Below are 16,497 nucleotides of genomic sequence, written 5' to 3' on the forward strand. Positions count from 1 at the left end.
GTTCAATGAGGGACGCTGATGAATAGAGCGTTTCACGGAGCATGAACATAAAATGTGAAAATAGATAGTTGTAGTATTGCTTATTGTCCATTACAAAATGCGTAAAATAATAAATGTAGTTGTTGGCAAAAACTCGATAATATTATTAAATAACGGTTTGTGAGCGTCATTTGGAAGTGCAATGCAAAATACGCCCACTGAACAGATTGAAATAAAAATAAACAACATATAAACAAGCAAATGAAAAGTACTAGTTCAAAAATATAAAAATATATTACTGAGGTCTTTAGCCTGCTTAATACTAAAGTATAAACTTGTGAAATATTTGTGAAACTTTTTGGGGAATAAGTACTTGCCTTCTGCGCATGCGCGTCCTTGTCGCTCTCAAATTTAACATTTTGTAGCAAGTGATCGTAGAAGTGTCATTTGTTTTGTGATATATTTTGTGGTGTCGATTGTAAAAGTTGATCAGTGTATTCACAATAATTCGTGAAAGTGTTCATAGTGCACGATGGTGTATATACATAGCAATGAGTGTTAAAAATGCTACGGAAAAAAAAATGGAGGTCTATCAACATGACATAACGGTTGAAGTCGTCCAATTTAAAGACTTCACAAGTGTAAGTACAACAGTAATTGTTTTTACGTGATATATTAAACCAAATCATATTTATTAGAAAGTAATAATACATATGTCCCACAAGATGACGAAGAGGATAAAAAAAAAAAGTTGTAAGTCACGACTAAGTGTGCCGACGAGAGAAATGAATTTCAAAATAATTGTATTAACTTTGATTATATATTTGTTATCCGTTCTCAATAGACGCAGGGAATATTGAGTCGTTCGGATGATCTGATATTTTTTTAGAAGTGAAGGTAGAGACGCCAGTAGTGAGTAGTGGAGCGAGGCCCTTGAAATATACAAGTAACAAGCGCTTTAGACCATTCTAGAATGTTACCTGAATTTAAGTGTCTGACTTACTGACTTATCTATCAAATGTACCAGTAATTTTTTATAAGTATACTCAGTGAACCTGATAAATTTCTACTTTGTAATATAGACCGATTTTCTAGGGCTGGAAAAATGGTTTTAAAAAGTACGACCAACATCACAAAAATGGAGAGTGCCGTGACGTCATATCGATTTTGATGTCATGGCGACTGACGTCATGTCGACGTTGAGGAAAATGCGCAGATTTTCGGCCAATATAAAACCTTTTAAGTGCTTAATAGAACCCTTAGAAGGCATTTTGATTAGGTCCTCACTCATATATCTCGTTCTTTTTAATTTCATTATATTCTCAATAATTTTATTAGCATTATTACCCATATCATAATTATTGTTGTTAATATTATTATTATTAACATTATAATTGCTAGCCTAACTAACTGCTTGCCTCCGGTGTGATCTAATGTTACAAAATGTATTTTTGTCTTGTTAGATTTTATTTTTGTTATACTATTCTCTTTATTTTGTTGTAATACCGTTATTACTTTCATCCAATAACTTAATGTGATGTTTTTTTATTACATTTTATCCTGGAAAGGACGTTGTGTGTATATAAATGTGTGTGTGTGTTCATTCACTTGTATCTATATTAGGATCTACTACCTTGGGGAGAAAACCACTGCAACCGTGTTACCTTGAGTGTTGAATAGACTCGTTTCACAAGTATCGACTCTTCGCCGTGCGTCGACCACGACACGACGTCGTGTTCTCAAATAACTGGGTGTCTATGGTCGCTTTCACGCGTGGCCGTGGTCGTGACGTTATTTGAGAGCACGACGTTGTGTCGTGGACGGCGCACAGCGAAGTGTGTACACCAGGATTTTCTCTTCTGCTCTGTGTGAGCGCTGGGCCTCGCTGCATTGCCTTCGACTCAAGCGGTGTGAGCGGGAGTGAGGGATGATTCTTCATCCATGAGGTGCACAGATGAGAGGGATATTAAATGGGTTTAACGTGTATAAAGTATGTGCGCGCACGCTTTAACTAGGCTGTTTTCACTTATGAGAGGGGCCTTGGTGTATGTGTGTGTGTATGTGTGTGTGTGTGTGTTTTGTGTGTGTATGTGTGTGTGTGTGTGTTTTGTGTGTGTACGAAAAGTGAATGTTGACACGGTCACTCGCTTAAGTGATGGTTATGGCTTTTGTATGCGTTTTGTGATTGTGTCTGCTCACGTATGCGTTATGTGTTTATGTGCCCGCATGTGTTGTGTTTGTGCGAGTTGTGCGCTTTCTGGAAATGTCACATTCCTTAACAAGGAGGGTTATGGCTTTTGTGTGTGTGTGTGTGTGCGCGCTCGCACGTGTACGTGCGCGTTGTGTGTATGTGTGTGTGCGTGCGCAGGCTCTTTCTCGGAATGTCATGTCTCCGGCGGCAGTCAGCTGGTCCTCCAAGTGGCCAGATTCTTTCCCTGGCCACCACGGCGGTGGACCGGGACGAACCCCCGTTCATATCAGGTGGCGCGACGCCACGCTAATTGGCCAATTATCGGGGTGTTATTCCACTAACTGTGTGGGTGTAGCTATATGTATGTTTGTGTGTTTGCGTGTATGCGGGTGTTTGTGTGAGCGCGCCTATGGTAATAAGAGGAAGGGAGCAGTCGCCGGTTGTCAGATTTCCAAATGTGGAAAGGTGGAAATAACAAAGAGTCGAATGCATTGGGCCTAGTCCGAAGACCAAGTACCAGCCCCCCGGGGCTGCACCTCCAGATGGAGGTGAGGATGTTGACGGGTTTTGAAGACGAGCGGCGGGGAGGTGATTCTCTCTGACGCCCCCTCTCGCAGGACCACCACTTGCAGGTACCTGACAAGACAGACTGGTAGATTGGCATAAGCTGGCAGACAGATAAACAGAGAGTCAGAATCAGGCAAAATAATCACAGACAGGGGAGCGGGCACAGGCAAGGGGAGAGAGAGAGAGAGAGAGGACACAGGGAACGAGGCGTTGAGAATACGAGATGGAATGACTTCTTTTGCGCCCCGGCCTGCCCAGGAGGGAGCCTGGCAACAAAGACTGACACTCGGGGAGGGAAAGGGCCCATTGCACAATAACTGGAACAGACCTCCCTCGCCCCGTCCTCCTCGCTAAAGACCTGGAATCTGAGACTCCTCCTGCTCCTCTTCCTCTACGTCCTCCTCATCTTGCTCTTCTGCCTCCTCCACCTCTTCTTCCTCCTCCTCCTCCTCTTCTTCCTCCTCCTCCTCCTCCTCCTCCTCCACCTCCACCTCCACCTCTTACTCCTCCGCATGCTCTACCTCCTGTCCCCATTTCTACCTCATCCTCTACCTCCTGCTCTCCATTTCTACTTGTACCTCCTCCTCGTGCCCGTAGTCTTTGAACTCCTTTCCTCCCGGGGGCCACTTTTTCGATGTTTGGGCTGTCGTCAGTTTTTATTTATTTATTTATTTTTTCGTAACCAAGGCGTCCCTTTGGAAATATTCCCTCTCTTCTGGGTGCTGCAATTTTGTTTATATTTTTCCATGTTTCGTTTGATTTCAATTTTCCTTTCTTTTCCTTCTTTTTCTCTTTTCCCTTTTTTCATCTCCGTGGTACCCCCTTTGATAGCGAGAGGAATATAGTTTAATTCGAGAACTCCTTCCATACAGTGTGGTACTTTTCCTTTTGTCCTGCCTACCGTCGGGCGGTTTTAATCATCCTCGTGGCATCCTCCCTCCTCCCGAACCGGGTGGCACTCCGTTGTGGCACACTCGGCTCACCGCAGGAGTAGGGGAGGGGAGGCGGCCATTAGGTTTCAACTCTTGTCAAACTTCCTCCCGGGAGGAGAGAGGATAAGTTTGCATATTAAACTTTATTCTAGTATTTATTTATCTATTTACTATTTGATTATTTCATTTATTCATTCATTAATTTAGTCATTTACTTTGTTTTTGTACATACATATTGTGTATGTGTGTGTGTGTGTGTGTGTGTGTGTGTATAATTCGGGGGATCCAGACTAAGACTGTGTGTTGCTGTGTTCGTCTCTTGGGTCGCTGGAGCGTTGATCGAGGCACATGACAAAACCCTGTGGAGCTTCTGAAATCTGAAACCATTTCGTAATGTTGCTAAAGCTTGAAGCATTCTGATGGTTTCTATTTCATTAATCTATTTATTTATTTGTTTATTCATTTATTTATTTATATTTTACATTTTATCTCTATTCATTTATCTACGCATTTACTTGTATATTCACTTGATTACGGAGCTCGGCCTTATGGCGTAAGTTCATAAATTCAGTTCGTTCATATATTCACTTAATTCTGTAGTGAAAAGACCTTTCATGGGCTTGGTAAGAACTTGTTACAGATCAGAGAAATTACGTAGGCGTGGAAGTAATGATGCAGAAAGAAAAATAATTTGAAGAGTCGAATTGAGCAGACGAGAAGTTTTGAAATTTAATCTCTTCAAGTTCGCCAATCATAATAGTTTTTCGAACCCAGCTCTAGCGCCAAGAGAGAGAGGGTGGGGCAGGGGGGAATGGGGTGCATGCACGGATATGTGTTGTAGAGATGAACCATTAGTAAATATATATACATATATATATATATATATATATATATATATATATATATATAATATATATGTAATGTATGTATGTATGTATATATTGTTGGAGAACCCCGCCCCTCAGTCCTAGGTGTTAAATGAGCGGAAGGCGCCAGCGCTTAGCTGATAATGCAATATGTATATATATATATATATGTATATATGTATATATATATGTATATATATATACATATATATGTATGTATATATATATGTATATATGTATATATATATGTATATATGTATATATGTATATATATGTATATGTATATATGTATATATATATGTATATATATGTATATGTATATATGTATATATATATGTATATATATGTATATACATATATGTATATATATATATAAGCACGCACACACACACACACACACACACACACACACACACACACACACACACACACACACACACACACACACACACACATAAAATTCAGTTGCCCGGCAGTCCTAACCATGCAGCAGATAGGCTAGTACACTAAATTGATTATAGGAGAGAACAGGAAACCACGACTGTTTAATGCCATTTTTAAAGAATGAGTGTATTCAATTGAATGCAAAAAACTTGTGGTTTTGATATGTATATATCTACCATTGACATCGAAAATTAAGAATGTCTCTGAATGATATTGTTTCTAGTGCTTAGCGTATAGGCCTAGATATAATGAGGGGCGAACGTACATGTTACAATGTAAAGAAAAACAGTGTTGCCACGTGTAGCGCCGCCATTGCAACATGGCAACATGGTTGAGGTGTCGGCATCTCTAACGTTGGGCATTGGCCCCCCTGGCAACCAACGTTCGATTTATGAATTAATCGGACTCTCTATTTGTCAGATATTTGAATCTGAGAAGTAATCTGATTCTGTGTGGTTGATAGGCCTAAGGGTTAGTAAACAATGTCGGTAATGCACGCCCGGCGCTTGTCCGCATATAAACGCTTGAGCACATCACACACATACACACACACGCGCGCGCGCGCGCGTGGACGGGGGAGTTGGGTGTGTTTGTGTGTGTGTGCGTGCATTACCCATAGATCGGTCATATATGAGCTCTGAGCTCTCCTCCGGGAGGGAAATAGCTATCGAACAAGGAGTCCAAGACGTGATCCAAGATCATGATGAATCACATTCACACATACGCGCACACACATACACACGCTCACACGTATGCATAGTTACGTGGATAAAAATATACAAGGAAAGTCGACAAGAATAGTAATAATAATAAATTGTTCAATCAACGCCCCGCACCCAGGGGGTCGAGTTGCCTGTTTCTCTATTTTGCGCCCAATTTTTACATGCATTATTTGTTATTCTACTTTAATCTAGATCTTTTTTTGAAGCAAAATAATTAGTTTCCTATAATACTCAGTTTCAATCAATTCATCATGTTCATGAATATTATATTAATCACATAACTATAATTACACTAGATTTTTTTCTTAACTTCATTAAAGCCAATTGATTAATGATTGAAGAATGCGTTAACAATATGAATAATATTTTTTACTATGAATACTAAAGAAGAGTGTTTACAAAATAAGCGTTCATGTCATCGCAATAGTTCTTTTTATCTGTGTTCGGCACAGATAGGGAGATAGCGAGAAACAGAGAGAAGGAGCATGAAGTTGACACAGGACGTTGCATAACAACATGACGTCATCATTTCTGAAACATGAATGCGCGCGCGCACACACGCACACACACACACACACACACACACACACACACACACACACACACACACACACACACACACACACACACACACACACACACACACACACACACACACACACACAACTATCACATCAGGTCAGAGATATTGAAATGTCCTTCGTGTTTTTTTTTTTTTTTTTTTTTTTTTTGAGAGAGAGAGAGAGAGAGAGAGAGAGAGAGAGGGAAGTTAAATACCGGGGAGAGGAGTAGGTCCTTTGCTTCAGGAGGGCGTAAAAGATCCTGAAAGAGGGCCTGTGAACATTAAGGAAGGAGATCTGAAACGACTCCTCATATAGAAAGATTTTCTCCGTTGAAGTTACGTCCTATATGTGAACTGTGGTGGGGAGGGGGAGGGGGACCCGTGCGTGCACACTTGTTGCAATTGGCAGCCAGTGTTGGTTCTTTTCTGTTTCACGACTTGGGACGGTCGTCCTTTCTGCAGGCGGGCGGTTTTATTCAACTAAGGGGGAGCTCATAAACCCCTTGGCAAGCTTCCAGGCAGGCTACCGATCCATCCACTAAGATTTATACATAATGAATACTTTGTGCGTTACGATAAATGAAATGTCAATATTCAGCACGTATGACTTGACAAACTATACTTATTTTATTTTAGTTTAATGTCAGTTGATTCTTATGAGTGAAGGGAAGGCGTTCGTAGGTCCTTCAGTCCAGAGCTTTGACCCAGAGTTGATTAAAATCATCTGCCGACAAATCTGTTCAGTGAATTGAGGAGCGAACTGGAGGGAGAGTATTCGGGAGAAGGAATAGCTGATGATGCTGTGTCAAGGTGCGTCACGCTGTGTCACGCTCAAGCCACGCCCCATAACTGTTCACGTCATCTACTCGTCTGCTCTTTTCTCGATCGATGTTGAGGGTAGACAGGTGTGCATACACTCTGGGGGACGCGGTACCGGGGAAGGGGGAGATGGGGGGAGGGGGGAGGGGAGGGGGAGATGCGTGGGTGGGGCGGGGGGGGAGACGGGGCAACTGTTCTCAACCTGGGGATCAAGGACCCCTAGTGGGTCAGTTTCCTTAATTGGGCTCCATTTCGAAAACGAATTGTGGGCTAGTGCGGTGTTTCTCAACCAGGGCTCCGCGGGACGGGGAGTTCTACATGTAATAGTTAATCCTGTCAAGGCTTTTAAGGGTAAGAGTGCCAGGCATTGCCAAGGAAAGGGAAGGAAGGGCAGAGGGTGTTGATAGCGTCTGGGAAAATACTGTGGGTCTCAGTTTCAGTGGGGTTGTTGGTGGGAGGTGGGGGCATTGGCACACACACACACACCAACTCTCGCTCGAAGGAAAAATATTAAGCTCGTAGAAAATAATAAATAAGTAAAAGAAAGAAAAAAAAAGAGGTTACCGACTGAGCTGAGTGTGCCAGATACGACGGCCGGAAGGTGCCACACCGAATAGGGTGGTTTCCAGGAGTACGAAATGGGCCAGATATGCCATCGCGAAGAGGAAATAGGGCCATCTGGCGGCCTCGAAAGCGGGAGGCAGGGCCACAGGGTGCCAATGATGAACAGAGACGGGGCCATGGGTGCCTTCGAGGAGGTAAGCTGGGCCATGAGTGCCATAGGACGGACGGGAGGTAGGCGTACAGGTGACACTGAGGAGGAACTGGGCCGGGGAGGGGGGGGGGAAGGCCCATGGGTGCCACTGGTAACGGGAGGTAAGCCTACAGGTGCCACATAGGTTAGACCGGAGGCAGGGCCGCTAGTGCCACATATTACGGGAGGCAGGGGGCAGGGCCGCGAGTGCCACATAGTACGGGAGGCAGGGCCGCGAGTGCCACATAGTACGGGAGGCAGCAGGGCCACGGTGCCACATAGTACGGGAGGCAGCAGAGCCACGGTACCTATAAGTACGGGAGGAAAAGTCGCGAGTGCCACATAGTACGGGAGAAAGTAGGAGGGCCAGCGGCGAGAGGAGGAGGCAGAGAAGGCTGTGCCAAAGTTTCCAACAAGAAGATGAAGAACGGATGCGGTTGGAGGCTGGAGATGGAGACTTGGTCGAGGATGCTACCGAGAGCAGTTTAGTGTGCACTGCATACAGCGTGTGGCGGATGTTTTCTGTGTTGAGGTGGAATACGCCCAGAGGCTCTTATTGATGTGTGACGTTTGAAACGTGTTATGTTGAATTTTTTAGTGGTGTTACAGTACATATATTGCGTATGTTACGTTTTGTGTGACGGAAAGGAGGCTTGTGATACGTATATTGGGCGAGTGTTGTCTGTGTGTACAATGTGTTTAGTACATCGTGTATTGAGTAGTGCGTGCATGTATTATACATATATGCATCGTACTTGTATAGATTTACATATGTACGGATTATACATGTATGTGTTGTACATGTTTACATGTTTTTTATATTATTACTTCAAATCTTATTGACTAGAAACCTGAGGCCCTACAGATCTCTCTGTGAAGAAACTTTGGATTATCGTCTGTGTTGTGTGAGAGTAGGGCAACTTATATATCACTGGCTGAACGTTGTAGGAGGAAGTGGGAGCAGTCGCCGGTTGCCAGCTCTACAGTATGTTAAAAAAATATTCGAAGTTGATACAGGTATATCTAGGGACCCCCACCCGGGAACCGAGTGTCAGTCCTTCGGGGCTGCACCTCCTGATGGAGGGTGAGGATATTGACAGGATGTAGAGATGTTTATTTTCTTTGTATTGAATTTATTACACTTTTATGTTTGAATTTCGTGCTGTTTTTGTTGTGTGAATTAATTGCTGTATGCATTTTTGTTTGCGTTGAATCTTGTGTTATTAACACTGACAAGGTAATGTACATTTCAAATCATATGCTAGAATTCTACCCTTCTAATTTACTGTTAGTAGTTGTACATTTATACATACGTAACATGCACACATGCATATATACATACATACATACATTCATACATACACATCTACACACATACATATGTACATACATAAATACACAGATTAACACGTACATAAATACATACATACACACACACACACATGCCACAAGAGTCGAAGCATCCCACACCCATCCAGTTTCCATTCGTCGCCCCATCCATCTCTGTACTTCGTAGAAGAAAAATCATCCCTCTCCCGCTTCACCTCTCGAGTAAAAGGCAATGCAGTGAAGCACAGTGCTTCTGTGTAAACGTTGAAATTGCTGGTTATGTCTTGTATTAGAGAAACTCTGCAACCTACATCGCAGTTGTTATTTGTTTATTTATTATCTATGGATCTTTGCAAGATGAACGTCAGAGAGGATTCTCTCCCTGGTAGTCGTTTTCAAAACCGAACTCCTCCATTTCCACTTTTATTTCTGTCTCCACCTCTGCTCCCACCTTCACCTCCATTCCCACCTCCACCTCCACTCCCTCCTCCACTGACGCCACCCACATCGTCTTGTATTCTTCATCTCCACTCCGAGTTACACCAGTCTTACATCTACACTCACCTCCATCCCCAGCATCACCTCCACTCCTACCACCAACATCAACACCAACAACAACACCATCATCACTACCATACCAACACCACCACTAACATCATCACTACCACCACAACCCCACCACAACCCCACCCTCACCACCAGCATCACCATCAACACCGTCATCATTACCACCAACACTCCCACCACCCTCATCTCCGTCGCAGCCACTTGTTGGTACATGTGTACAGAAAGGTTTGCATACCGAGGGCGTTGCTTAGATTAGATGCGCGTTCCCTGAGATGGCCCACGGTTTGTTTACATTGGGTGTGTGTTCCCTTTACGAGATGCATTTAAAGCACTGATTACTTTGTGTTGTGTCTTGTAAAACAGATTTTGAAATAATATAAATGATCTATCTATCATCTATTTACCAAGGGCTTTTTCCCCCTTATAAGGAAGGTAGCCAAGTCAAAAGGCAAGACCAATTTCACTCCCATCCACCACCCTTTCCTCCTCCTCATCTTAGCTCCTCGTGGATGACTGGTCATCTCTGTATCCCACCCACTGCCCTGGGTCATAACAATGCAGTAAGACACAGCACATCCACAGTAAGGCCGCCTCACTTTATACGCAACCACCCTCTGCGTCCCCTCATGCAGTAACATTGCAGACGGGGAGCTATCCCTTCGGATTGCGTCAAAATATCATTCACACATAACCACTCCCTACTCCCCCATACCCCGCCCCCTCTCATCCTTGCATGATAGTATCATTTATACACATCCATTCTCCACTCACCTCTATCTCCTGCCCTCTCCCTTGCTCAACATTCTCCTCTAGCTCAAAACCCCTTTCACCCCATCCATCCATCTCATCCTCGGTCGCCTCAAATTCACTCCATCCACCTCTGCCATCCACATCTCTTTTATTTATCTTTCTACATGCATTCTTTCATTGTGTCCAAACCATCCCAATACTTTTCATCAGCTCTGTCTGCCATCTCCTTTTCCACCCTCGCTCTCCTCCTTACCTCTTCATTTCTCACTCTATCCAACCTTGTAATCCCTACCTTACCTCTCAGACATTTTAACTCGAACACATTTAAACTTTTCCTCTCTGCCTCTCCTAAAATTTACAAATATATTAATAACACACACACACACACACACACACACACACACACACACACACACACACACACACACACACACACACACACACACACACACACGCACACATATATATATATATATATCAAATAAATTATAAATGAATGTTTTATATATAGATAAATATCATTCCTTGTGAACGCTTGTGTGTGTGTGTGTGTGTGTCTGTGTGTGTGTGTGTGTAATAATCATATGGGAAAATGTAGACCACGATTGTGCTCTGTTAGCATTAACCAGTGCTTCTACCCTTGGGAACAATATTGCACCAAATAGGTGTTGTCATAGAAGTGGCAAAGTAAAGGTTTAAGAAGAGATGAGTCTTCAATCCTAAAACAATGCTAAGTGACTCTGGTCCGTAGGGGTGTCGCGGAAATCCCTCAACAAGCTGTCAATATCCCATACAGAGAGAGAGAGAGAAGTTGACCTCAGGTGTTGTTGGGGGGGGGGGGAGGTTGTTGACAAGGGGGGCGCCAACTCCCCCTCCTTCCTGTCCGCTCCCTCAACCCTCCCCCTTCCCCCCTAGGGGTCCCGTTTTTCCACCGTTTTCTTTTATCGACTTCCTGTTGTTTGCGGGACTCTAGAGGAGGGGCGGGGCGGGATTCAGACAATTGCTCTCGCAGCTCGGGTCGCCACAGGCAGCTCGGCGCAGATATTAAGTTTAGCGCACCTCGCAGTGATGTAGCTGAATGTTTATTATTAATTGTGTTTATTATTATTGCGGTTATTGATTCCGTTTAACCGGCGCTTTTGTCCTATCTTCTGGTTTTAAAACTATTTGGATTTATTCTGTAATAACATTTAAATAACAATTGTAGAAAAACTTGTCACTGAATAGTTTGATTAAGATATCGGTGGTGAGGATGGCGATGGCAGCCAAAGAGGGCAACGAGTTATCAGGGCGGAGGAAGATGGGATGGGAGGGGTAACCGAGAAACGTTTTGGACTCTCTCTCTCTCTCTCTCTCTCTCTCTCTCTCTCTCTCTCTCTCTCTCTCTCTCTCTCTCTCTCTCTCTCTCTCTCTCTCTCTCTCTCTCTCTCTCTCTCTCTCTCTCTCTCTCTCTCTCTCTCTCTCTCTCTCTCTCTCTCTCTCTCTCTCTCTCTCTCTCTCTCTCTCTCTCTATATATATATATATATATATATATCTGTTTGGGGTCGTGTCACGCCTTATGCATTTGAAATGGGAAAATTATTTTTCCGATCCGTTTACATTTTTTTAGATCACTTGCATTTGACCCTGCCACGTGCCAAACTTAGCACGAGTGCCAGGGGTTGCCCATCCCTGCTCTAGATAAGCGGTACTCAGTCTGGGTTCCACGGATAACCTTTGGGGGACGTTTTTTTTTTTCTTTTTTTCTTTTTTTTTACCAGGGAACACAGAAAATGGCACTAGGTCGTATTTTTTTTTACCATGTTTTTCCTCCTCCATTTTCCTCATCATACTCCGTCTCTTCAGATTCATAATTTTCCTCCTTTTCCTCCTACTACTCTCTCCTTCCCCTCGTCCTCCTCCTGATTCTTCTTCTTCTCTTTCTTCTCCTTCCTTCCTCATCCTGCTCCTCTTCTCATGCTCCCTCTTCCTCCTTTTCCTTTCCTCTTGTTAGTCCCTTTCGTCATCATCATCATCACCACCACCACCATCGTCTTCATCATCATCATCATCATCTTACTCCTCCAGCTTTTCCTTCGTGCTACTTCGACCTTCATTTCTCTTTTGCCTTTTCCTCTCCCTTCCCCCTCCATTCCCCCCCTCCCTTTCTCCCTTTCCCTCTCCCTTTCCCCCTCCCTTTCTCTCTCACTTTCCCCTTCCTCTTTTCTTTTTTCCTTTTCCCTCTCCCTTTCTGTTTCATTTTCCCTCTCCCTTTCCCTCTTCCTTCCACTTCCCCTCTCACTTTTCTCCTCCCTCTCCCTTTCTCTCTCACTTTCCCCTTCCTCTTCCTCTTTTCTTTTTTCCTTTACCCTCTTCCTTTGTTTCATTTTCCCTCTCCCTTTCCCTCTTCCTTCCACTTCCCCTCTCACTCTCCCCCTACCTCTCTCCTGTTCCAGCTCCCCTCCCCTCTCTCTTTCCCATTTCCCTTTCCCTCTCTCTTTCTCCCTTTTCCTCTGCACTCCCCCTCTCTCTCCCTTCCTGCTCTCTCCTTTTTCCTCTCCACTTCACCCTGCCCTCCCTTCCCCTCTCCCTTTTCCTCTCCATTTCTCCCTCTCTCTCCCTTTCTCCTCTCTCTCCCTTTCTCCTCTCTCTCCCTTTCTCCTCTCTCTCCCTTTCTCCTCTCTCTCCCTTTCTCCTCTCTCTCCCTTTCTCCTCTCTCTCCCTTTCCCTCTCCACTTCACCCCCTCCCTTTCCCTCTCCCTTTCCCTCTCCACTTCACCCTCTCTCTCTCCCTTCCCCTCTCCCTTTCCCCCTCTCCACTTCGCCCTCTCTCCCTTTCCATTTCCCTTTCCCATCTTCATTCCCCCCTCTCTCTCTTTCCTTTTCTATTACTCTTTCCCCTTCCATTTTCCTTTCCCTTTTCCTTCCCTTCCACTTTTCCCTTCCCTCTCCCTTTCCTCTTCCTTTTCCCCTTCCCATTTCTCTTATCCTTTTCCCTTCCCTTTTCCCTTCCCTTCCCTTTCCCTTCCCTTTCCTCTTCCTTCTCCCCTTCCCTTTTCTCTTACCCTTTCCCCTTCCTTTTCCCCTTCCCTTTTCTCTTACCCTTTCCCCTTCCTTTCCCCCTTCCCTTTCCCCTCCCTTTTCTCCTTCCATTTTCCCTTTCCCTCTCCCTTTTCCCTTTCCTTTCCCCTTCCCTCCTCTCTTCCCTCTCCCTTTCCCATTCCCCTTCCTCCCAGCCCTCCTCTTCCTCCTCTTGTGGGCTCGAACGCACGAGCGACGCCAGGCTTCGAGATGACAGTGAGAGTTGATCGCTCTCCTCAAATCTCTCTTTTCCTCGAACGTAATCCAGGACCTTCGAGACGCCCCCGTCCCCCTCTGGTGGGTCGATCTCTGTCAGGTTCTCAGATGTTAGCGTGCTCAGCGCCGTGCTCTTCGTAGGCGAGAGACCGGGTCCAGGAACTGAACACAACGGCAATTAACGTCCGTATGTTCAGGGGGAATAAGGGTGATGTTTGTGGAATATTAGTGTATATATATATATATATATATATATATATATACATATATATATATATATATATATATGTATATATATATATATATATATATATATATATATATATGTATATATCTTTATATTTATTTGTATATATATATATATGTATATATATATATGTATATATATATATATATATATATATATATATATTCTCAAGATTCTCGTTTCGCCAAACTCCTTATCTAGCCTAACCTAATCTAATCTAAACTTACCTAACCTAATTCAACCTAACAGAATCTAATCTATTTTAAGCTAACCTAACTCACTTCGAGTGAAACCAGCCCAACAAAACCTAACTCAACCTAATTTAACCTAACCTAACCTAATTTAACTTGTCCTAACCAACCCAAACCAAACCAAACCAAACCAACCCAACAGAACCTAATCTAACCAATCTCAACCGAGCGGAACCTAACCTAACCCAAGGGAGCATGACGAAATACATAAGATAAAGCTCTCAGTTTGGCTAGATGATATTTGGCACAACGTTCTTCTTACACAGATCTACGAAGACTAAAAGGAAACGTGCCGCCCCCGGTAGGGAAGGTGGGAGCAATGGTGACAAATTATCCACTTCACCCCTGTGACTCCACCTCTTCGATGACATAGTTTCCCCTAAGGATAGAGGCGCTGGTTATTGCTGGCACAACAATGCACTAAGAAGTCTCACAATGACATCATAATTAACTGAATCACCCAAGGCCTTTGTGAATATGTGCGCAATTGTGAATCAATTTGCATTTGACACACTGATTGCCCACAGGGAGAATCACTCCTGAAATTAGTTACATTTGTGTGTTGATTGCCGAAGCTGGAGGTCTCGTCTGCTGCGCCTAATTTAGATTTCCTCGTCAATTTTTCGTGACGCCCAAATGTTGAGGTTAATGTAGACTCTCTGGTTTATATTTTCTTGACTTTCTGGTTCGTGTTTTCTTATATTGGAACGTTCAGGGGAATGCTGCTTGCTATTCTTAGCATTTGATGAATATAATTTACCTTCATGTTGTCATTCGGTAAAGTTGAACCCATGATGATATTGGCTGACAAACTGACAAAAGGAGTTGGTGACCTATTTAGAGTGGATCTTGATCTATGGTGTGTAGACCCCCCGGGGGGAGGGGTACGGTGTTTCAGACGTGGGGCCACAAGCCGAACAATTGTGGGGATTTAGTGATTAAAGTTATTCTTGTTTAGGTCTTCAGGAGTGTAAGGAAGAGAATTGCATAAGAAATGAAATAGTGCATTGAGGGTGAATAAAATTGCTCGACGGCAGCCAGTGTACAAGGGAAAGTCCCACCCGATACGGACCTACATATACAAAAAGGTTCAGGTTTATGTTAAAGTTGAGTTGAAAGTTGATACCGTCCATGGCTTGGTTAGCTTTGTTTCTTGCAAACGTCGGTGGCCTCAATCACTCTCTCAATCAGTCATTCAATTAGGTAGTCAAAACGGAGGTAAGTCGTGGAACCATACTAGTCGTCAGTCAATCAATCAACCATTCGTAGTTCCCTACCGAGCAAAAGCTTCTCCCAAACTCTTCCATGACTTGCACGATTGCGCCAACTTCTGCCATGTCATTCCTGGAAATTTCTTTAACAAAGGATAATGGTGTTTGGTTGAGTGTCACTTAGTGTAGATTAATGATTGAATATAAATAATTATATTAGAATATGATGGAGGGCTTGGGTACGTGGCCTTCACAACGGCCAAGAGGATCCTTTTCTCTTGTGTGTGCGTATCAGGGAAAAAATACTTTTTTTTGTTTTCCAGAGCCATTTTTCATTTTTTTTTAGATTTCACCAGAGCCATTTTTTTTTATTACCAGAGCCATTTTTGATACGTCCAGAGCCATGTTTTTGCAGGTTCGATTTCCTTCAAACTATTGGAAGGCTAACTCATTACTCATGTGCATGAAATATATATATATATATATATATATATATATATATATATATATATATATATATATATATATTTTAACAAATCAGCCTTTAATTTTGGTGGGAGGGGGATGGGTGAAACTGATCGGCAGACACAGCGCCTCTGTTTCCACTGGCAGAGGTTGGGGATGGAAATCACGACAAGCCTTGCAATACACCGTTAGAGTTGATTCACACTATCGGTCCGGTCGCGCTCCGCTCTCGGTCCGCTCTCGGTTCTGAGGTATTCACACGTACGGTCCGCTCTCGCTCCTGTCATTGCCCCTCCCTCGACACCAGTAGAAGTCTTACCATCAGTTACGAAGGATGTGTGACTTTTCTGACGCCGAGTTGGCAATATTCGCTATTGCACTTGATGAAAAAGGAAAACAAAATGGAAAAAGAAAGAGATTGTGGGTTCATCCTATGTTGCAAGATAGGAAGACTGAAGGAGAATTTCATACTCTGCATCCTCGTCTTATTGATGATGAGAGTAAATTCCACAGCTATTTCAGAATGAACAAAGGAACATTTGAGAAAATACTATCCAAAATTGA

At 43.4% G+C, this 16,497-nt stretch overlaps 1 protein-coding gene across 3 annotated transcripts in view; it reads left to right on the top strand.

The window, feature by feature from the left end:
• The first annotated feature begins 8,228 nt into the window (after window positions 1-8,228).
• Window positions 8,229-16,497, top strand: part of LOC143026440 (uncharacterized) — a 1,178,515-nt gene continuing 1,170,246 nt past the window's right edge. For all 3 annotated transcript variants that reach the window (XM_076186831.1, XM_076186862.1, XM_076186854.1), the window contains exon 1: window positions 8,229-8,368. The gene's annotated coding sequence lies outside the window, so the exon portion shown is untranslated. The remainder of the gene's footprint in view (window positions 8,369-16,497) is intronic.

This window comes from Oratosquilla oratoria, chromosome 1 (assembly GCF_046742065.1).
Source record: "Oratosquilla oratoria isolate Oo_2021 chromosome 1, ASM4674206v1, whole genome shotgun sequence".
NCBI lineage: Eukaryota > Metazoa > Arthropoda > Malacostraca > Stomatopoda > Squillidae > Oratosquilla > Oratosquilla oratoria.